Source organism: Sus scrofa, chromosome 4, assembly GCF_000003025.6.
Source record: "Sus scrofa isolate TJ Tabasco breed Duroc chromosome 4, Sscrofa11.1, whole genome shotgun sequence".
Lineage (NCBI taxonomy): Eukaryota > Metazoa > Chordata > Mammalia > Artiodactyla > Suidae > Sus > Sus scrofa.
Window position 1 is genome coordinate 112,920,815 of NC_010446.5, and position 24,187 is coordinate 112,945,001.

The 24,187-nt window shown below is 37.6% G+C and overlaps 1 long non-coding RNA gene across 1 annotated transcript in view; it reads left to right on the top strand.

The window, feature by feature from the left end:
* The window catches only part of LOC106510209, a 170,059-nt gene extending 152,637 nt beyond the window's left edge, over positions 1–17,422 (top strand). Inside the window, exons 4-5 of the long non-coding RNA XR_002343542.1 lie at positions 10,022–10,129; positions 16,414–17,422. This is a non-coding gene — a long non-coding RNA (uncharacterized LOC106510209). The remainder of the gene's footprint in view (positions 1–10,021; positions 10,130–16,413) is intronic.

Here is a 24,187-nt window from a genome sequence, read left to right on the forward strand (position 1 = left end):
TTGTTGCTTTGTTTGTTTGTGTTTTGGAATGATTATTGGATCTAAAAAAAATACTTGCCTAAAGAATTCTAGACCTCTCATGTATACTACTTAAGGAAATGGAAACACAGACATCTGAATAGCCCCATTAAAAAAAAAAATCCAGGTGTATTATTTGTCACATAAGTTTCCCATGGGTATTGGCACATGGTCATTGTAGGGCAGCAGGAAACTCCTCAGGTCGGAGGCCACACGCCTGGACTTTCATGCATCACCACTCACTAATCAGTCATGTGACTAAAAGCCCAAGGTGGTCAGATTTTCTTCTACATAATGAAGGCATGGTTAGTTCTGAATTCCGTATTTCAATATTGTAAGTTTTATTTTGTGTCCAGTAACATAGATGATTCTGGAGCAGCAAGGGTTGAGCATTGTGCCTTGTAGTGAATGACTTATCAGGAGCAGAGATGGGATCCTGGAGATTAAATTTCCAGTCAGTTTCTTAGCCCACCAGCCCCTTTTGATAGCTCCCTGCCTTCATTTTACTATTTTTGGAAGTTTTTCAAGATGCAAATAACTTATAAAACATGTAAGCCGGATGCCCCATGCCAGCATATCTCTCATGAGTGGGTCTCAACTTTCCTTGGGGATTGAGGACGAATGTTTTGTAATATCTCAGTGACCCCAGATCTAAGAAATTCAGGTCAGAATATAATGAAGGTAGATATGCTCTCAAGAGGCTGGAAAGACTGAATATATTAATGAATAGTTCTCTTTACTCCAAAGTCCTCTCCCACCAAAGATCAAGTCCCAGTCTTTCTCTAATATTAATGAATTACTTTCAAAATTTATATGGATAAATAAATCACTCAGAGCATCAGGAAACACTGAAAACAGAAAAGTGGCAGTCTGACAAACCCAAGCCTTGCCACTGCTTTGATTTATTTTGTCTCTGTGCCTGAGGGACAACACAGGTAATTTTCCTGTGTGAGGGTAATTATCCCAGGCTGGCCATCTTGGAAAGGACCCCCCACCCCCCAGAGCTGCTGGCTGACCTTGGCACTTTTATCTTTTAATGCATGTCCACATGCTGCTGGAAAGAAATCCTGTATTACAAAGAACTGCTCTCTTCTTCCCCACACTTGTTTGGGGTCACTGAATTTACTTCATCCTCCATAGTTTTGTCCTCATGGTAGGATTCAAAGCATTTAGGAAAAAGTAAAAAACCTGAAAAATAGTGCACCTGTTAAGTTAAACTTCACATTTCTAATGCTGTGTTGTAGTCCTAGCCAAGATCTAAGTCTGTCTGGATCTAAGTGATGGCAGCTTTTAAACCCTAAAATTGTCATGTGTCTGGTGCTTGAGGTATAAGTGGCTAATAAAAAGTCAACTTGGATTAGCAAAAAGCAACTTTGTAATAGAGCTGACATGCAATCAAGCAGATCCGTAGAGGGGATATGAAAATGATCTTCTCTTACAGCTGAAGGGGCATTTCAAAGAGAGCCAAATGCTTTAGAGGAATTTCACAATGTTGCATCGCCCAAACGCAATTTAATGCTTTTTGTAATTGGTTGGGGATGTGCCAGAGAGTTTTAGATTGCCTCATTTTCTTCTTTAACTTTTGATTTTGTTCTACTCACTCTTTCCTGTAGCTCTATATTACATTTACAAAAATGAGACCATTTTCTTACATACTGTTCAGTGACCTGTTCTTTTCAAGTCACGGTAATAGTGAGTTTTGGCCATTTTGCTCTACGTATCGCTCAGGGCTTAAGCATGAAACTTCCTGGGTTTGAATCCTGATTCTTTCGCTTATGAGCTGTATGACTTTGAACAACTTCCTTTACACAGCTGTGTTAGTTTCATTATCTAGAAAATAAGGATAGTGATAGTATATTACTTATAAAGTGGCTTTGAGAATTAAATGGTGAAAGGTCTGACATATGTGATATATGTATCCATTACCCTTTTCTCGTCTCTGAGTGATTTTTTTATTTTATGCATATACCCTAATGTATTCAATCCATCTGCAGCTGATGCTCTTTTGAGTTATTTCTTAATATTTTTTCTGTACAGGGAATATCCTCTGTGACCACAGGGGCTCCTAACTGTTAAGCTCCATCTCCACATTTTCTCATCATCTTCTATAAACCTGCAGCTATGTTCCTTCGCTTTTCATTTTCCCTGCCCCATCACACTCTCCATCTCTAATTAAAATGGAGAGGGATTTCTACCTGACTGTAGAGACAGAGTTGGGGTCACATATGTGCTTTTTTGAAAGATCCATTGTCTAGAGGCTTTGGGTATTGTCAACCATGCATTTAACTATTGCCCTGTGAACTCCCTGGGTTCTTTTATTTGGGGCTTGAATGCACAGGTCGAAATGAGAGCACACATGGACAACTTCTTAGCAGTTTATTTTTAGCCATCAAATAATCTCATTTTTCATCTCTAACATTTTTAGCTGACATTTCACATGAAGGGTCACCCTGCTTCCGACGTCTATAACCTGACTCCTATCTTGACCGCTACTCTTTCCTCCGTGTGCTCGGAGGAGGTTAAAGGAGATACATGGGATAGAGTCTTTGCCTTGGAAGGAGTCAACTAGGAGGAAAGAGGTGTAGGACCTGACTCCTCACGAGACTGACAGAAAAATGATTTGAAAATGAACAAAAGAAGTAAGCCTGTGATTACCACCTGGTGTGAGAATGACAAAAGAGTTGTAGTAAGGGAAGCAGGAAGACAGAGCGTTATTTAATTACTCACTACCTCTGGGTCTGTGAGGCAAAGGACCTCAGGCCAAGGGTCTACCTTCAAATATCACGTCCGTTAAAGAGGGAATTTGGAGCTCGACCTTCTTTTCGAAGAAAGCCCTTGTAAAAAGTAATGATAGTAAAAAAATCAGTACACTGAAAAACATCTAAAATTCAAACATGCTAACTGCCTGCCTTTTACAAAAAAGGAAACGTTTACCCAAAAGTCCATGTGCTTTAAAAAAAAAGTCACTTTCATCTTTAAAATGAAAAATACAAGTGCATTTAAAAGTCACTTTTCAAAGAAGAACAACTTCAGGAGTTCCTGTTGTGGCACAGAGGTAACAAACCCAACTGGTATCCATGAGGATGTGGCTTCAATCCCTGGTCTTGATCAGTGGGTGAAGGATCTGGCATTGCTGTGAACTGTGGCATAGACCAGCAGCTGCAGCTCTGATTTGACCCCTAGCCTGGGAACTTCCATAGGCTGCAGTTGTGGTCCTAAAAATAAATAAACAACTTCAAAGATTTGATCAATAATAATGACTTTGTAAGTATTTTTCCCCAAGAGATATCAGCTGTTATATCTGGAATGAATTAGTGAATTAAAACATAAGTGTAGAAGTAGAAAAAAATAGAAACTAATATATATATATATATACACCTCATTTAATGACAAAATTTGCTCCATGAAATAGGTTGCTATAACTACCCTCAAGTTACAGATAAGAAAAAAACTGAGGTTTGAGATAAAACATATTGCCCCAGGTTATACAGCTAGCTGTGCTGGTGCTGTGCTTTAAGCTACATTCTTAACCATTACACTTGTGGTTCTCAAAGTGAGGTCCCCAAACTAACAGCATCCACATCACCTGAACTTGTTAGTGATGCACATCCCTGGACCTCATCCCAGGCTAACGGATTCAAAAACTCTGGGAGTGGGAGCCCAGCAATCTATGTTTTAACAAGGCTTTCCAGATTGTTTCGCTTTGCACACTGAAGTTTGAGAATCAACACATTACACTATGCTGTCTTAAAAAGGATGATCAAAACTAGCAAAACTTCATGAAAGTTAACTCAAAAACCTAATTAACTCCCAAAACTACAAGGACATGAAAGTTGGGATTACTTTTAGGTAAGGACTGACTGGCTGCCTTCCAATTCCCTTTAGTCATAGGAGATGAATGAATGATGATAATCTTTCTTGGGTGTGTTGGGCATTGTGGGCATTAAAGCAACAGTGGAGAGGATGTCCGGCTAGGGAAAAAAGAGCTATTTTAAAATAAAGAAGAAATAGAAGACAATGACCAAATGCTTAAATTGTAGGCTAGCTTTTTCCAATGCCAGTTATAAACCTGGGGCTTCTCCCCCCATCATTACCCGGTAGAATATGGAACTGTAAGGTAATTGCATTATTAAATTAAGAAAAGCATAATAAGGTAACTGAGCTGTGCCAAAAATATATAATGCATCCATTAGTCCAATGTGCCTGGGATTTGAATTTTTTGCTCATTTGTATTATTTGTGCCATGCCTAACCATTTCTTTTAGCTCAGATAATCAAGTCTTGAATGTGTGTGTGTGCAATTGGGACTAATTGGTGTAATTAATGTATGCATAATGGCTTTAGCTGGCTAATGTCTGAAGGGAACAGAAAAAAATAAGCAAATTCATGAAGTAGGTTTTAGATTAACATCTATACCCAAGATAATTTTTTTTTTTTCAAGCAGGAAATTCAGCCTTCATTATGGCCTTTAGTTAATAAAGATGTGGTTGGATTTCACAAGTAAACTTGCTTCACCCTAAGGAGTCCAGTTTAGCAAAGATATTTTACATAAACTATTTGTGGCCCAAAGCAGAAGCTTTTGGTTAAGTGATACTCTGATAATATAAACTAGAAATATAATTACAGAATGAATTTACCAATTCCTTTTTTCTTCCTCTGTGAAAATGTTGAATTAACTTTCTTCATTTCATTTTGTGTTTGCATTCTGCCTGATTTTGGAAGGGATTTGGGGTTATTTATAGAAATAAGTGCTCAGTAATAAGAAAAAAATTATAAAGAATCAGGGAAGAAGGAATAAGAGGGTTGGTTTAGAAAAATGATACTTTAGGCTTGTACTAAGTAAACCGAAATATATTCCAGGGAAGTTCAAGTCCAAGAAGCACATATGGAGCCTCTAAGCAATGCAAGGTGTAGCTCTGACCCCATTTTGAAGAACTTTGCAGTTCAGCATGGGAGTAAGGTGATAGTGGAAACTTTAAAAATCTTCCTTTTATTCTCAATTTCTTTAGCATAGCTATAAATATGATCAAGACATTATCTTTCCAATTGGGTTAACTGGTACACCCAAAGCCGTATCTGTTTGGATGCCACAAAGACAAGGTAGTAGAAACCATACTAGGAAACCAGGTTTTTTTGTTTGTTTGTTTTTTGTTTTTTCCTTTTCTAATGATGAGCTTTGCATTTTATTTAACAGACTGTTTCTCTTTACATCTGCAAAAACATGTGTTAGTATTGTATTCCTGTGTAGGCTAATCTAAGATCTTGTAACCCAGTGTTCTTACTGGCACATGCTAGTCTTTCTTTCTCTATATGAAACCGTCAAATTTATCTGAACATCAATCACCCTCAATAGGATCCTGGGGAAAACAATCACAGAGTAGAGGATATGAGAACAACAATTAATATGCGGTATTAAATCTATCAGAAGGGTATGGAAAAGAACACTCAGTCATTCCACTGGATTTAATTTGCTCAGAGAAACAGCCTTCACACCTGAGTCACAGTCACAGCTTGGTTTTCTCTCAATTAAACCCATGCTTGTCTGAAGCAATGAGGGCCGGGAGGACAAGAGCAGGACACATGCTAATGAAATTCCCTGCAGAACAAGGGCATTTGGCAGAAAGGGCTGCAAGGAAGAACATCATCTGTACTTAAAATTCCTTATTAAGTGAGCATTTAAGGCTTCGTTGTACATCAGATATGCCACAGAAAACCAGCCATAAAAAGCAGAAACTATTATAGTTTGCCGTCTGAATGCAAGCCATAATGAGATTATTGTGAAATACCTTTTTAAAATTAAAAACAGGAAAATTCTATAAAATTTAAAATGTGCTGTCAATGTACCTTAATCTAGAAGTGCTCAGCTTAGTGTTTTGCGTGCTTATGTTTATAAATGACATTATTTAAAGAACCATCCAAATGTTAGTCTGTGGCATTATGTACCAGCCTCATAAGGCCACAGCATTTAAGACCAATTTATCTCCATAGCTATTAAGAAAAAAAAAAAAAAAACCTTCCATTTACTGATGCTTTGTCGTGCTCTGCAAGAACCAGGATTGTACCCACTGGGTCCTGGATTAACTTCTGAGACATGACAGCTTTTATAGAAATAGAATTTTAATCCCTGACAAATTAGTTTAAAATAATAGTCTTTTATTACTTGCTTTTTAATTTGAGCATCATTACTTTGTGTGAAATATTAATTACTGTTAATGGCACAAATTTCTTGTAGATAAATGCATTATTCAATGAACATGTGTTGAGTGTGTGCTATATGCCAGGTACTGGTTTATGTACTAGGGGTAAGAAAATACTATAATAAAGAGTCCCCTGCTCGAAGGCTCTCATAGTCTGGTAGAGGAGATACATGAATAAACGCAGTGTGGCAAATGCTGAGACAGAAGCACAGAAAGGATGCTAGGGGAGCACAGAGAACATTATGAGGGAGAAGGAACTCCTGGGGGAGTGTGTAAGGACACAGGAATTTTGTCCTAAAGGAGGAAAGAGTCAGGAGAATGCAGTAAGGAAGAGAGAGAGCAGACGGGTAGAGAGAACTTCAGCCAATGAGAATAGTTTGTGCAAGGAGGGCTTGGTAAACCATCACCATATTTGAGAACTCTCCGTTGGCTATTATGAAACATGAAGCGTTTGTGTGTGTGTGTGGTGTGTGCATCAAGGTGGTGGGGGTATTTGGTAGAAATAGAGCTGAAAGGTCCAAGTTAGTGGTTGGATGATAAAAGCATGAACAAACCCATAGGACGTGTCAAAGAACTTGACCTTGAAATGTGAGGATCAGGAGCCCGCTGAAAATTATAAGCAAGGGAATAATGTGTGATCATATTGGCCTTTAGAAACCTGAGGGTAAGTGCATGAAAGGGACGCGTGCGTCGGAGGCTCCTTTTGACATTGCTCTTGCTTTAATGAGAGTGTTGCTTTTCAATGGAAAGAAAATTTCTGAATGGGAATTTTTAACTGTTCGCACTTCACTGGGATTTTTAGACTTAATATAATCAGTAAGGAAATTTAAAACTATAATTTTTAAAAGGCAGAATAGCCAACCCTTAAGGTAATGTGTTAGAAACTTTGGTTTTTTTTTGTTTTTTTGTTTTTTTGTTTTTTTTTGTCCTTTAGGCTGTCATTGATTTTTTTTTTTTTTTTTATCTTTTTCTTAGGGCCATACCCCTGGCATATGGAGGTTCCTAGGCTAGGGGTCAAATTAGAGCTGTAGCTTTTTTAATTTTTTTTCCTTTTCTAGTGCCACACCTATGGCATATGGAGATTCCCAGGCTAGGAGTCGAATCGGAGCTGTAGCCACCAGCCTACACCACAGCAGCTCTAAATCCTTAACCCACTAAGCGAGGCCAGGGATCAACCATGCATCCTCATGCTTCCTGGTTGGATTCATTAACCATTGAGCTATGACGGGAATTCCCTGTCATTGATTTTTTAAATTTATTTATTTATTTATTTTTTAATTAAAACTTCATCTGACTTCCCTCCTAGACTATAAAAAACATGAAGAAAGGTCTGTGTCTATCTTAGTCTCATCCTCAGATGTCAGCATACCATCTGACATTTATGGAAGAATAACAAATACCTCTTGAGATGATTGGAACTGATTGAAGTTTTAGTTCTTAAATTTTCATTGAAACGCATTGTTAGGGCACCTTCAAGAAAACCAGAATTAAATTTTTTTTTTTTGGAGTCCTATTTGGTTTGTACATGTTATACTGAGAATGGTTGGGAAGTATTTTGTCTGGTTATCTTAAAAAAAAAAATCTTGCAGCAAACTAGTGTAGGTAAAAAAAAATCATTCACCTCCTTGTTAGTGAGACTCATTGATGTCTCCAGTTCACTTTGAGGTTCTTCAAAGAGTAACTGGTTCACAGTCCCCACGCTGGGAGACAGAAGTGTCACTGATTTATGTGCTAAGCAGTGTTCCATCAGGCAGTGGGATATTTCAGGGCAGCCAGCCAGGAATGAGAGAGCCAAGGAAAACATGGAGACACAAATTAGGGGCAGAGAATAAATATACTGATTATGGGATGTTCCCAGAGGCCAGTGGTCAAACAAACAGGGAACATTGCATTAGAAGTGAAAATTCAGCAATTAGTCACTTTTTTCTCTCTCTGCCTACAAGCCCACTCTCACAATGCACACTTGACTGATAAGTTATAATTTTCTCTAATGTGTTTGCCTAAGTCCTTCTTTACCTCCAATTAATACCATCCAAACTGTTTGAGAGGAGCCTCCTCCAACCAAATTCTCTCACTTCTGATCAACAGGCTGTGAAGTGTGAACTAGAGGCATCCAGTGTGCCAAGCGTTGCCCTATTCAGAAACAGATGTAACATCCTTACGTCAATATTTTGGGGAAAATAGACAAGTATATCAGCCATAGAGGCTATGAAATGAAGTGTATGATCAAGGCTGGTACATGTTTTTGTAAGAGGATGGTGAAAGGGCAAAAACTGCACGTCAGGTGGGGACAGCATCAGGTGTGAGTGTGAGCAGAGGTTAGCTGGGAGGGAGATGGAGGGGAGGAGCTCCGCCCATTTCTCTTTGAAACACAAAGAGAAAGAGACAGCGTAACAGCCCACAGAACCGCACACTGGGAAATGAGGGATGACAGGTATTAAGCTCTTATCCTCTTCCCTCTCTCTTTAGTATCTCACCCAGCTTTATTTCTCCTTTTCTGGGTTACTGATTTTCCATCAATTTCTTTCCAACCATTTTGTTTTTGATGTCGTCACCTACATCTGGGGCCCTCCTGCCTCTCTCTGTTCTTTGACTGCACACCACTTCCCTGGCATCCCGTCCATGTAGGATTTAACTGAGGAGTCTGCCTGAGGTCTGCTCTGCCCTGCCTTGGGGGACTATCTCACCCACTTTTATGATTCCAGGGAGCATAGGGTGTTGACTTGCAAATCTCTGCCATTAGATCTGAGCATTCCCAAGCTCAGCATGTGAGCTGCCTCCTGGTTATATCCAACAAGGTGTTCTATATGCACTTGAGCTCTCATAGAAATTTATTTCAACCCTCCTTCCCACAATAAAGTCTGTTCTGCTTCCTGTATTCTTAATTTGCATCGGCAACATCCTTATTTCAATAGCTCTAATCTGGAAACCTCTGGGCCATTCTCAAATCCTCTGTCTCACTGCCACCACATCACTCACTAAAATCTTTTCCAGATGATCCAGACCAGTTTTCAATGACTAATAACTTAAATTAGACTTTTGTCTCCTTCCTGCTGGCATTTTTGTAGTAACTTTCTAAAATGAACTTCCTGACATCAGCCTTTTTCTCACTGTTTCTGGAATGATCTACCTTGCCCTCAAAACACTAACACCAAGATCGACAACAGCAAACTTAATCTTGTTTCTCCAGCAGCATGAAATAAAACTGTCTCACCAAGTCTTCATCTACAATTTTCTTTCAGTCCCTGATTACAGTAAAGAGAACCAGCATACTTGATGGTTGCATGACTTTGTTTGTGTAACACTTGATAATCACCCTTATTTTTAGAGAAAGGATGAACAGCTCTCAGGGACAAAACTTTCACAGGTAAATGTATGTGGCTGGAATTGGCAAGATTTATTTTGTGTTTTTGTAATTATTTTAGGGCTTTCCAAAACCAGGACTCCTTTTCCCTTTTCTCTAGTTCTGTATCCATGTGAAAAAACTTTTAGCATGGATGTCGTTGTATGTTGCATTGTTATTTTTATAGTTACAGTATCTTTCTTATTAGCCCTTTCAGAGAATTTAAGAGAATTTTATACTTTTGATAGTAGCTGACGGTGTCCTGTATCTGTGATTTTCGGGACATTACTTGAATTGGATTTTCTCTGTGTATAATAAGAATTTTAAATGTTCATTGTTTCATGGGAATGGCTTCACACCAAATGGTTTATAGATAATTGATGAGTATTGAACTCCTCAGTTACAGCTAGTCACAGAGAAATTGTTAATTGAAACAGTGTCTTACAAATTCATTTCTTCCACAGGATATATTCAGCCCTTGTACTGCACGGTGCTGTCCACAGAGGTAAATTACAACCTTGGCGGATGTGGATCCTGCCCTCTCTCAGCATGTGAGGTGGAGGTGGACTCAGGTAAGGGACCTGCCCTTGTCTTAAAGTGCTGGATTGGGAAAGTTCGAGGTGCAATGGGAACAAAGGAAAAGTGACAACTAGTCCGAACCCAGGGAAGAAGAAATGTCCCCAGGGGAAAATGACATCAACCCTGGGGCATACAAGATAGACAGAAGCCGTAAATGTGAAGTGTGGATTCAGATGGGACACCACAGTGTTCCAGACAGAATGAACAACTGGTATCATGAGTGACGTGGAGCTGGGAGAGCCCTGGAAACTATTGAGTTTGGTGAGGAAGAGGGAAATGGGAAAGGGACAGCAAGGGATGAGGTTTAAGAAGGAAATGGGGTAAATTTACAATGTATGCCAGTAAGTTTGATTTTTCTTTGGAGGGAAATGAAGAATCTCTGATGGATTTTAAGCACTGAACTGTTAGACCTACGTTTAGGAACATGGAATAAATAATGAGAGGCAACTTGTTTATGGAGATCTGTCAAAAAGGCTAAGAGGTGGAGTTCCCGTCGTGGTGCAGTGGTTAACGAATCTGACTAGGAACCATGAGGTTGCGGGTTCGGTCCCTGCCCTTGCTCAGTGGGTTAAGGATCTGGCGTTGCCGTGAGCTGCGGTGTAGCTTGCAGATGCGGGTCGGATCCCGCGTTGCTGTGGCTCTGGCATAGGCCGGAGGCTACAGCTCCGATTGGACCCCTAGCCTGGGAACCTCCATATGCTGCGAGAGCGGCCTGAGAAATGGCAAAAAGACAAAAAATAAATAAATAAAAATAAATAAAAAAAGGCTAAGAGGTAATGGTGGTTAGCATGTTGATTTTAGGGATTTCTGACCTGCAGGATTGTAAAAGAATAAATTTGTGTTGTTTCAAGATACTGTATTGGTGAACAATAACACAGACATGGTGCGTTTTAAAGTCTGTGGGCAGTCACGTCAGAGGTCTGGCAGGCAAAGGGACTGTGGGTCTGATGCTAAAGGGAGATGATGGTGATGGAGGCTGGAGAGTCACCGACCTTGAGCCGGCACTGGGAGCGGCGAGGTTGGATGAGAACATCCACGGCCATGTGGCATGGTGGAAAGAGAGGAGTTCCTCAAAGGGAAGCCAGGGGAACTCCGACCTTTGAGAACGGTCAGCAACAGAATTTCAATTGATCATTAGCCCTCAGAGTAGAAGAAAGTTAACGAGAGTGAAGGGCCAGGAAAAACTGAGGAAAAATAATAATTAACTGCATGGGTTTGGTTCATAGTGTCAGATGCTGCTGAGGGTAATTAACTGTTTTAAAACAACTATAAATAATGGAAGTATTAAAAAGTGATGATTAGATGTGAAGGAATCACTAGGGGGAGGTTAAAAATGGAACCAAGAGAAAAATGCATTGAATTCCAAGTCCCTTAGAAGAAAGAAAAGCACTCTCCCAAGGGCAGTTGAAGGAGAAACAGCCTCCCCAAGGCAGGAGGAGACCCTGGTTTTCTCTGGGATGGGAGAAGATGTGGGTACAGTAGCAAAGTGGAATACAGAACAATGCCTTAGAAATGGAGGAAAAATAATTCCTTGCTCTGGTCTCATTTTTTAAAATACATGTTATGATGGCTACTTTTATATGAAGTTTGGTGCATGTAACAATGAGTAAGTGATTTATGGTGGTTTGTAATTTAAGCATTCAAGGAAAAACATGTTAATTTATTAGGAAAGAAAACTGATGGAATAGATGAGAGTGAAAGTCTCAGGACAGTAAAACATCTTAAATTACTTAACTGGACTCTAGATGGGGCTAACAATGCCATAAACATTGTTAATACAAGAAAACAAAACAAAACAAAAAACCAGCTCTGCACTCATCATAAAATTCAAAAAAACTTAAATAAGCATATAATTCTGTGTGACCTAGTAAATGATGAAAGGATTTAGTTTGACACTGATGAAAAAAGGTAAGATGAAGTTTTAGAAAATCGAGAGTATTCAGTTTATCCAAATTCTTACCAAATGTATATCCTTCATCTACTATTAGCCAGTAACTGCTCAATAGGGAAGAGTAAAATATTGGAGAATAGAGCATACGAGTACTGCAGTATTTATTATTTAGGTCCCACTGAAACCATGACTGACTATGTAACAACATCCTCACCACATCCTTATCTTGGTAATGCAAATTGCTAGAGTTGCTTTAAATGATGGGATGGCTTTTTTATTGAGCCATAAACCAAAAGAAATTATGCTACAAGAACAGAAAGAAACACACACACACACACACACACAGATTACTTTAAAGATAGTCAGGTAAGCACATGGCTGTAGTACAGGCAATTTGACTTATTTCAGTAAGTTAAGAGAACATCTACCTATTTGTCTTTTTATCAATTTATTTATCTGGATTACAGAGATAAAGATATGATAGAGTGGTATAAATTGGTATCACCAAAGTTTCCCTTATAAGACTAACCATTTGTAAATATTTTGTTTGCTCTATCCACATGTATAGGTATTATCTAAATGATAGACCAATCTGTGAAATATACTGTCAAGCATCAGGGATTAAATTGGTTTGTTCTGTAATTCTAGCGAAGTGCACATAGGAGACACATTATGGAAGTGTTTGGAAGTGTTTAGGGAGGTGAATGACAATGGGAGGGTCTTGGCAGTTTGCTCTTGAAAGCACTGAAGCAAAGCTAAAGGGAAGATTCTGATGCTCTCTAGCATAAACAAAAATAATAATCAAAAGTTGAAAATTTTTTCCCCTGACAAAGGAGGCATCCTTCCTGAAATAATTATAGATTGAAGGGAATTAAAAGTGTTATCTTGATGACCAACAATGATGAGAAGATACAATGCAGGAATTCAGTTAGTTTTATTTTATTTATTTATTTATTTATTTTTGTCTTTTTGCTATTTCTTTGGGCCGCTCCCGTGGCATATGGAGGTTCCCAGGCTAGGGGTCAAATCGGAGCTGTAGCCTCCGGCCTATGCCAGAGCCACAGCAACGCGGGATCCGAGCCGCGTCTGCAACCTACACCATGGCTCACGGCAACGCCGGATCATCAACCCACTGAGCAAGGGCAGGGACCGAACCCGCAACCTCATGGTTCCTAGTCAGATTCGTTAACCACTGCGCCACGACGGGAACTCCCAGTTAGTTTTAAAAACTGGATTAAAGCTCGTGATCCAAATGAGAAGTAACAACAACTATAAATCACCTTAAAATTATATGTATATGTACACACATATATATATGTCAGTATAAATATGCATTTTTACATATACAAACACATTTCTCTAGAAGGCGATCATGTCTTTTCATTCTTTGGAGATACTGTAAATATACCAGAGCCCCTTATTGTAGAATCAGAACACTTAAAATAGAATTTTTATCCTTGATTTACAAATTCTCCCCACAAAAATCATTCAAATAAAATAAACCTAATAATGCAGGCCATCCTGGAATGTTATTTAGCCAAAGCCACAAATCGGAAATTTATTTTGTCAATTTTTGTGGAGTGACTTTGCTGACAGTTTCTTCTAGACTTAGACATTGTCAAGAGCAAAAGCTTCCTTCAGCATTAGCTTGACTGTGCCACCAATGGCCTTTCCGCCTAGGAAGCCAGAATGAGTAAGGGCAAGATTGCTAGGAGTGCTAGCTTTGTCATCAAATGTGGCCTTGAAAACATGACTCAAAAAGTAATTCTTATCCTTGGGAAATAATGACCACTCCACCTGACTGGGCTAATGCCTGGAAGGAAGGCTTCAGATAATGAGCTCAGCTAGAGGAATATCTGCCTAGCTCATGTCAAGGAGCTCGCTGATGAGATGGGGGGGTGGTTAGCCCAGTTGAATGCAGGTTCTGTATTTCAAAACTAGGTCAGGCATATTGTTTCAATTTAAAATAAGAAGGAGCACTCAAGAACGGGAAATTTTCTGGGAGAAGGCTTAGAAATAGACACGACCAGACATATTCCTGATGAATTTTGCAGTACTTTTGGAGGTGGCCTGCTTTGACCTCTATTAACAATAGCCACACAAAGATACACATGGATGTTTTAGAATCTGCTCTTTCGTACTCATCCTGATGTTGCTTTTTGTTTTGGGAATATGATAACTGTTAGGGTCTGGGAGACATAAGAACTGGATATGTACTTGTGTTCTATTTTAGCAAATGTTAAAGAGTGAATAATATAATGGGAGAGACATATTTAAGACTGCTACGTTCCCTTACTTCACCTCCCCACTTTATAGTGTGTTCGGATTTATTCCTAATTATTTGAATGCAAACCTTGCTTAATCGGAATTCTTCCTTCTATGTTTTTCTTACACTAAATTTACCACACTCTTTCCATTTAAATGATCTTTCATCTATCTGAGCCTAAAATATGAATATTTTTCTTATGTGTGAGAAGTTATTACCCCGAAGATTAATTAGGATGGCCATCTTTAGCTTTCCTAAATGAATTTAGAAAAAAAGAAAACCCATAACTACATATACAAATTTGGAAAGAGTTCAACTTAAAGTGAAAGGTCTTATGGAAATGATGTCATTAAAAGGAAGCATGGCTTAGAAATAGATTCTTGCATAAATCTGTCTTTTTGGTAATGGTACTTTTACATGCATTCTATAATAACGTATTTTTCTTTTCCTATAACATTCATTAAGATTTGTTTTAAAAAATATTCCCAGTCTCTAAACTCATTTGTTAAGAATAACACATTAATTTGCCAGTGCTTGCATTAACTCTTATGATTCCATTGCTCAACAGCAAAAGCCTTGTTAGGTTTGAGAAGTTTTAGGTCTTTGTCAGTGTTTTTATGGTACTATATGCAGCATTCTATGTAACATGAATGTGCTGGACACTGAAATTTTTTTTTTTTTTTTTTTTTTGTCTTTTTAGGGCTACACCACGGCATATGGAGGTCCTAGGCTAGAGATTGAATTGGAGCTGTAGCTGCTGGCCTACACCAGAGCCACAGCCATGCCAAATCTGAGCTGCATCTGTGACCCACACCACAGTTCACGGCAATGCTGGATCTTTAACCCACTAGGTGAGCCCAGGGATCGAACCGGTGTCCTCATGGAGACTAGTCAGATTCATTTCTAGTGAGTCACAACAGGAACTCTTTTTTTTTGAGGGGGAGGTACTGAAAATGTACCTTAAAAATTGGGATGGGGCTACAAAATTGAGGAAACTGGGAGTTCCCATCGTGGCGCAGTGGTTAACGAATCTGACTAGGAACCATGAGGTTGCGGGTTCGATCCATAGCCTTGCTCAGTGGGTTGACGATCCGGCGTTGCCGTGAGCTGTGGTGTAGGTTGCAGACGCGGCTCGGATCCTGCGTTGCTGTGGCTCTGGCATAGGCCTGTGGCTACAGCTCCGATTCAACCCCTAGCCTGGGAACCTCCATATGCCGTGGGAGCGGCCCAAAGAAATAGCAAAAAGACAAAAAAAAAAAAAAAAAGAAAACTGGTAGAACAATTTTTTTATCACTCAATGAATTTAGCACATCTGTAGTTGTATAATGATCATCACAATAGAATCATTTTTTAATAAAAATATGAGCTACTGTGGAATCAATGAAATAGCAATAATAATAGTAATAATAATATCTACTTTGAACATTTAGGTCAACAAAATTAGTTAAGCATTTAAAAAAAAACATGTGGGAATATAAGTCAGGATGGTTTCATTGATATGAAATTGAGCAAAGGTATTCTGACATCTTGCCTCAGTGTTGAGAACAGCAGGGCTAACTACATGCTGGATAAAACTATTTTACTATTTTCCCACAGACAGCCTTCACCAGGGCATTATCAAAGCCAACTCAACACTGTGTGGTCAAGCTTTAAACACATCATTGTGACGTGACAAAAAATTCTTTCATAACTACCAAATGTATCACAGTTTAACCACTTACCAAGTGGCTTTCTCTAGTATAATGCAATGTTAATCATATCACACAGAGAAAAGAAGTCATAGCTAGACCTATCCTTTTATTTGTCAATCGAAATACTTGGTTTGATTTAATTAGTCCCAGTTGCTTTTGATGGAAGGCTGGGGAGATCTAGAGGAAGTTGCCTGGTGCATTATTAATTCTCTGCATCTTTATTGTGGTGCCAACACTATTTATCCCATTTCGAATTCTCCATGTCCCCTTCTCTGGCAGTGACAGCTGTTATAGCTGCTATGACCATTTTTTCTTTCCTGACTTAAAGAGCAGCCTGCAGCTGCTGTTGTTGCCAAGGTTGAGTAAAGGATTCCTTTGCAGGGGCAGTTTAATGGTTGAGAAACTCTCCTTGTCTCCTTTGTCATCAAGGGTCTCTCCTTCAGGAAGTGATCATGTGCTGCTTGCTCAAGAAGCTGGGACGTTGATATTGTTCTTTGACTTGCCAGCCTAAGATCCTTTTCTGCCATCCCCGGTAACAGGAATGACCCATTTCCGAAGTGAAAACATCGACTACTACCTAACTCATTCAATCACGGGTTGTCACATTTGGGGAACAGTGTTTCCTTTAGAATAAGTGGGATGCCAGTATAGACTTAGTTAGGCTCTGCTTTATTGCCTTCCTGCATATTTCCATGCCGTGCACATCTATACATTTAAAGAGTGTAAAAGATTATTTTTAGGTAACCATGATGGATCAAGATACTGCATGAAGTTTTCATACGTAGAATAACAATTTTTCTTCGAATTCCAATAAAAATCAGTGATTTTCTTATATAAGTTGAGTTTTCATGCTTCACATATTTTTCTTCTATTGACTTCCAACTCCAGATTTCTCTTTTACTGAAGCACCCTCCCCATCAATGGCAAACTGTCAACTAAGTTTACAAAACATTGCATGTCTTCCATCACTGAATCCCGTTTGATTACATACATCATACAGAGACATCAGAACTGGGAAAAATAACCATGGAAAAATAATGTAGAAGCTGAAGTATTTTTTCTGCCTTGAGCATTAATCCAAATGAGCTAGATTAAAATGACAGCTTCTGAAACATTGCTTTTCAGAAATAATCTCTGCTACTGGATGAATTGAATTCACAGTTTTGGGAGAGTTGAACTAAAATTTTTATTTTGTAAAATGCATGATTCAAAGTTTTGTAGTGCTTTCTTGAAATATAGTCTATCCTTATTCCCAAACATATTGAAGCAGCACTCGTGGAGTTGATTTACATAATTTCTTATACCATAAATTAGTATGGAACCAAGTCATTCTAATCCTCAGATGAAAGTGAGTCAACCAAGCCTCACAAGGGTTAAATCACTTGCTTTTGGAAATATACAACCTATAAGGGGCAGAAACAGAATTTTCATCCAGATTTTTGACTGCAAAGAACACATTTTTTTAACCACCATACTCCAGCCTCTTTGTTCTGCTTTTAGAGCCGTGTTTTTTATGATGTTTCTTTAATTAAATGATGATGATGGAAAATGAGTACTATGACTGGATTTTGTTGTGGTTACAGGTTTATAATTTTTTTTACATAGTTTCTTTCCCAACAATGTAATGTTTGATTCCTCATCTTTAATACTTCCACTCTAAATTTTTCGAAAAAATAGATATATAAGTGCAGTAGTGAGGAGTTTGACTTCTATGCCACTTAAGGAAAAATTATGAGGTTGGAGATGATTAATTGGTAGAAGACAAAGAAAATACATGATATTTGTTCTAAAATATGCAAGGGATATCAAGTGTAAGAAAGAGCTATATTTTATTTCTGTTGAAGAAAAAAAAGACAGGATTACAGTGTAGAAGCCACTGAAAATTGATCTGAGTTCAAATATCTATATAAATATAAAAGATGAAAGAAAGAAAGAAAGAGGGAGGAAGGGAGGAAGAGAAATTGTAGGATGTGTTCAAGAAGTATATTCATAGAAGGATTTTGTTGCTCACATTTTTTTCTTTCTTTTTTTTTTTTTTTTTTTTTTTTTTTTGGCAAGTCACCTTGCCACATCTGAGCTCAGTAGAGTGAAGAATTAAGATACTTCTTTAGGGAGGGGAACAAGTATTGGTGAACAATCATTTGTCTGTGAGAGATTCTACGCATATTCATTGTAGAATCTTCTTTTTTTGTTATATTCATTTTATTACTAATGTTATTGACCTTTTAATGTTAGTTTTCTTCACATGCTTTGAAATTTTGGATTTCAGACTTAAGTTTTTGGTTTGTCTCTCTCTCTCTTAAGAGCTTTCTTATTTTGTTGCTGCCCCACAGTGACTTTGCTGTGTCATAGATCCCATTGCTGAACCAAAGTCCAGCCTGGCTTAAATCTTGATTAGGTACATAAGTTTGTATTTGCCACATCTCAAGTATCAGAAAGTATTTAGTAATGAGTTTTTTTTTTTTTTATCAAAAATGTTCCCTCTTTTTCCTTCACCAGCATTGTATGAGAAAATGTAACACAAACTCTACAAAGTCAATTTTTTTTCTAGTTTTTTTAAAAATTACAGAACATGTACAGAATGTCAAATAAATACTTCTCTTCTATTTGTGACCTGCTTACAACATTAGTCCCTGCCAAGACTCTTTCTTTATTTCTTTTCTCTCCAGTTCATCAATCCCATTCCCTTTCCTCTCCTTTTTCTTAGGCACTTTTTCAATGGACTTATATATCTTTTCGAGACTTTTGAGTTCAAATATCCAAAAGAAAATACTTATCCTTTACAGAGTTGTTTTGTGTGTATAAATTTTTGAGTACTATTATGATATTTTTATATCTATAATAATTTTGCCTTATTAAAAATTAAATGCTATATTTTTTAAATGCTCAAGTTATAGTGTAAAATTCTAGCTCGTTACTGCTGTAAGGTATTCCAGAATATGCAATAATTACCAGCAAATCTATGTTCTATTATCTGGGGTATATATTCCTGGGAGTGGGATTAATGAGTTATATACTATATTTAACTTTTTTGGGGGTCAGTTTTTGCAGATGTGAGCTTATATTTCACATTTACTTTAATTTGTTTTTCTCCTGTAAGCATTGAAATTAGTCCATTCCTGTTCTTTCTCCATGTTTATATTGGATTTTGATACATTTCTTGCTATTTTTCTGACTATATATATCCACATATATGCCAGATATTAATGTTTTTAATTTTAAATTTTGCAATTTTCTTCTCCTAGGATATAGTGCATTTACTTACATTATCTATATTGTCTTTTATTTAACACAAAATTTTACTTGATGTAGTCAAAAACATCTTTGCTGTTGTTGCTATATACCTTGTGCGGTTTTTTTAAGGTTCAATTTAAAAAGTCATTTTCTATCAAAAGGTCACAGAAATATTCTAAAATTTCTTCTATCACTTTTATTTTTTCATTTAGATTTTTAATGCACCCGTACTTTATTTTCGTAAAGATACACTGGTTATTTTTCTCTATGACAACAAAACAAAACAAAACAATATGAACTAAGCAGTTCTCAATTTCCAATTTCTCATGATGGTTTTGTTATTTTTTTCTTGATATCTTTTGAGGCTATGTTGTTAGATTTATATGAATGTATGAGTTCTATATTGTTTTGGTTCACATATCTCTTATTAATATCTTGAATTCTTTATCTTGTATAATATATGTACATGATACATGTGCAGACTTATATATATGTAAACATATTTTATATGTTTGTAATATGTATCTTCAGATTTTTGTTTCGTTCATAACTGTGTAGCATATTTTTTTTCCTTTCACTTTCTGTACCATTTTAGTTTTAATCCCTTACTTATATGTGATGTATAATACGGTACTAGTATTGTTTAATGTGATGGTTTTCTCCTTTTAATTGGTGAATTTAAAATTTATTTTAATCATTGTTATATTCAGATCTTTTACCACATATGATTTTGTTTCCTGTTTTTTCCTAAATATTTCTAATGGTTCTTCTACTGCTATGGAAGTAATATATTCTAATTATATTCTTACACAGAATAGTCACATATATATAATATTATTTTTTCATTTTGAATTGCCTAAGTTTAGCAAAGTTGAGATCTTTTTCTCAAATAAAACTTATCTGTACACTCGTTTCCTTCCAATTTTCCCCAGGCTACCCATCTTCCACTACTTCTCCCGTTTGGCTATCATCTATAATTTTAGTAATAGATTGTTTGGATTTACTTCAGTGTGTTTTGGTTGATTCATAAAATAATGCCAAATTTTCCCAAATTATCACAAATCACCCTGGAAAGCTCCTGGATTTGTTTATAGTTTTCTAAGAATGTTTTCAAGGGTGGTCTTTGTGTAAAAAATATTCTTAAGCTTTGTACTCTATAGACTGATTTTTTAAAATGAGAATTTAGCTAGATGTAATATTCAAAGTTTCTTTCCTGTAAATATTTGAATATATCACTCCATGGTCTCTTTTTCACCTAGTCTTGCTTTTGAGATATTTGCTGTCAGTCTTATTTGTCTTTCTTTTTGGCAATTACTCTTTCTGAAAAATTTTAAAAATTTCTCTGTCTCTATAGAGTTCTTACATTTTTTACTGTAACATGTCTAGGCTCCATCTAGATTGTCGAGTTATCTTTGTACTGTAGTTTTTACCTTTCTCAATCATTTAATTATTTCCTATCCTATAGGAATATTAGCTGTATTGGCTGATAATGTGTAATCAGGTTGAAAAGCTAAAATCAAGCCCTAGCTTACACACCTTCTGGTGGATTTAGAATGTGGGGGTCTGAAGTAGGTGCAAAGTAAGGTAAAGGGCTCTTGATTGACCACTTTATAGTTTTTGCTTATTTATCCCCAGGAATTATATTCTCCAACAATTTTATTTTTAAGGTATAAATACTAATCCTTCATTTGTGGAGGGAGTGAAGGGCAGAGCAAAAGGAATGCTCAGGGACTTGCTACATTGCTTAAGTTATCAGTTTACTCTCCATTCCAGCTGTGATTGTTATGTCACATCTATGAGAATATTTGGCTAGTGTCAAATGTTTTAAACACTTTCTAGTCATGGCAGTGTGGGAAGAGAACACAGAGATCCACTGAGGACAGTATGTAGGGAGGCAAAAGAAAATGACCAAAATGTCCACAGTCCATTCTTCTTCTGAGTTGTTGGACCTTCTTCTGTTCCAGGAGACTTCAGTACAATCCATCTAACATACGCGCACGTGGACACACACACACACACACACACACACAAATATATTTTCTTAATATTTCTCACAATTAAAAATTTTGATTTTATCAATTTAATCAATTTCCATCAATCTCTAATATCTTCAAAGTTGAAGAATGAGGGAACTCAAGAATTAATGGAGTTCCCTTCGTGGCTCAGTGGCTAACGAATCCGACTAGGAACCATGAGGTTGTGGGTTCGATCCCTGGCCTTGCTCAGTGGGTTAAGGATCCAGTGTTGCCATGAGCTGTGGTGTAGGTCGTAGACGCAGCTCGGATCCCGTGTTGCTGTGGCTCTGGAGTAGGCTGGTGGCTACAGCTCCGATTCGACCCCTAACCTGGGAACCTCCATATGCCGTAGAAGCGGCCCTAGAAATGGCAAAAAAACAAACAAACAAAAAAAAGAATTTATTATTTTGCCAGGGGCTAAAATTGTGACACTTCAGTCTAGCATGTTATTATATGTTGAGAAAGTCCTCTGGGAGCCAAGAGGTCTTAGAGGTTTTATAATGATGGTTGTTTCATGAATTTCTTATTTTTCAATATAGTTACAATTAACTTAAGCAAACCAAATATATGAAAATTGTGATTTATGCACCAGTTAAATTAGTAATTATTTGTCTTGCAAAACAATTTGCCATGAAATTTCTCTAAATAGAAAACTTCCCTAGTATATTTAAATGTGATATGATTCATAAATTTCAGCTTATACCTATTTGGGGGGAATACAGGTATTCGAATATTCAATGGGAAGCTTAGATTCTTAACCAGACAGCCACTGACTCAATGAATGATTTATTCCTTCATTCCCTTCTCCTCCTCTTCCTTCCTTTTCTTCTTTTTTTACTTTCGTCTTTCATCCAGTCGACCGCTTGTATATTTGGTCCAGGTAGGAGCTACTGTGTCAGTGCCCAACCAACCCTTCTAAGCTCTGCTTTGTGATGCTGGTGCTATATTTCTTCTGCCCACCATATTTCTTCTCTGCCAGCTTGTAGCTGGCTCTGAGTTATATTAAGATAATAGGGGATTCAAGAGGGAGACTAGAGAGCTGGAGAAGAGACATTTTCCTCCACCTCCTCAGAGATCTGGATCCAGTAGCCCTTCTTCTCTTCCGCTAAGCTTGGGGATGCATCAGCCAAGCATATCTATCTTTAGAGGTCTGAGTGTCAACTATGTGAGTTCATTAGATTTAAGTGTAAATCATTCCAACCTCTTCCTTTTGGAAGATAACTACCTTTGCAAATACCATGTTTACTTTCTACACTTTCAATCCTTCAGCACAACACAGCTAAAATAATGGATGTAATTTATATCTCCAGGCTTTAGATGGACAAATACAATATTCAACATATTTTTTCTTTTTTAATATTTGCAATGTGTCTGACATTGTACTGGTCATATTATTGATGGACATGAAGTCCTTCATGTTCTTTGCATTAAGGTTTTTAGAAAATATTAATTTCATGTTCCAAATTAATTTTTTTTTGTCTTTTTGTCTTTTCTAGGGCCGCACCCGTGGCACATGGAGGTTCCCAGTCTAGGGGTCTAATTGGAGCTGTAGCCGCCAGCCTACACCACAGCCACAGCAACATGGGATCTGAGCCGCATCTGTGACCTACACCACAGCTCACGGCAACGCTGGATCCCCAACCCACTGAGCAAGACCAGGGATCAAACCCTCGACCTCATGGTTCCTAGTTGGATTCATTTCCACTGCACCATGACGGGAACTCCCAAAATTAATTCTTTGTTTTGAATTTTTGTGTATGTGAGGAAAGGTTACATGAGGCAATGAATGTGATCATACAGTGGAAATAGGATCACTTGACATAGACATCATGATCTACAGATTTTAAAGTACCTACATGTGTTATCACGATATGTGAAAGTTTAGGGAAACCGTTATCCACATATTAGGGATGAAAAACTTGAAGTTCAGAGATGTTTTCTTCAAATGTTCTCTTTTGAACCCTATAAATACTTTTTCATTGTAAAAAATTATTTAACTCTTATTTTTTAAGTGGTTTTTATTTTTTGCTTTTTAGGGCTGCACCTGTGACATATGGAAGTTCCCAGCCTAGGGGTTGAAATAGAGCCACAACTGCTGGCCTATGCCACAGTCACAGCAACTCAAGACCCAAGCTGAGTCTGACCTGCACCACAGCTCACAGCCGCACCGGATCCTTAACCCACTGAGCGAGTCCAGGGATTGAACCCGCATCCTCATGGATGCTAGTTGGGTTCATTAACCACTGAGCCATGAAGGGAGTGCCCTCATTTAATTTTTAAAATGTAAAAATCATATGAGACTAAAATCACATACATTGTCAAACTCCAGATTTTTTGGTTTTTCTGCAATATGGGGAAGTGGAAGTCCTACATTTTATAAATATATATGTGTGTGTGTGTGTGTGTGTGTAGTAAATGTATATATATAAACACATTTTGTGACAGGAGATAGATATAATTTTGTTGAGCCAAAGATTTGTGTGTGTGTGTGTGTGTGTGTGTGTGTGGTAAGAAAAGGAGACCTGGGGAGAAAAAAAGGCAAATTCCAGCTCTGAAAAAATACCAGTCTTGAATTCTAGGACGAGGCCGTGATCTCTTCTGTCTTCCACTGAGGACTCATTCTCTAATCCTCCTGCCGTGCTAATATCTTGGATTTTCTTATAACACAAAAATACAAAATTTGACAGTCACTTACTGCCCAGAAAAATTTCTCCTTTCTAGGCTCACACCCAAAAAGTTATTTTGGTTGTGTGTGGGTGTGAAAAAAATCTCAAGTGTTAAAAAAAATAGAGCAAAAATTTTCCCCAAAATTATTTGGTGAAATTGATGCTCCAGAGTGATACAACAGATTTCTATCTCTGGCTATCACTTTCCCCTGATATATGGCTGCACACTTCTTGGTGGGGCCCCAGATTACAAATTACAGCCTTAAAGCATTTTCCAAAATCAGAGTT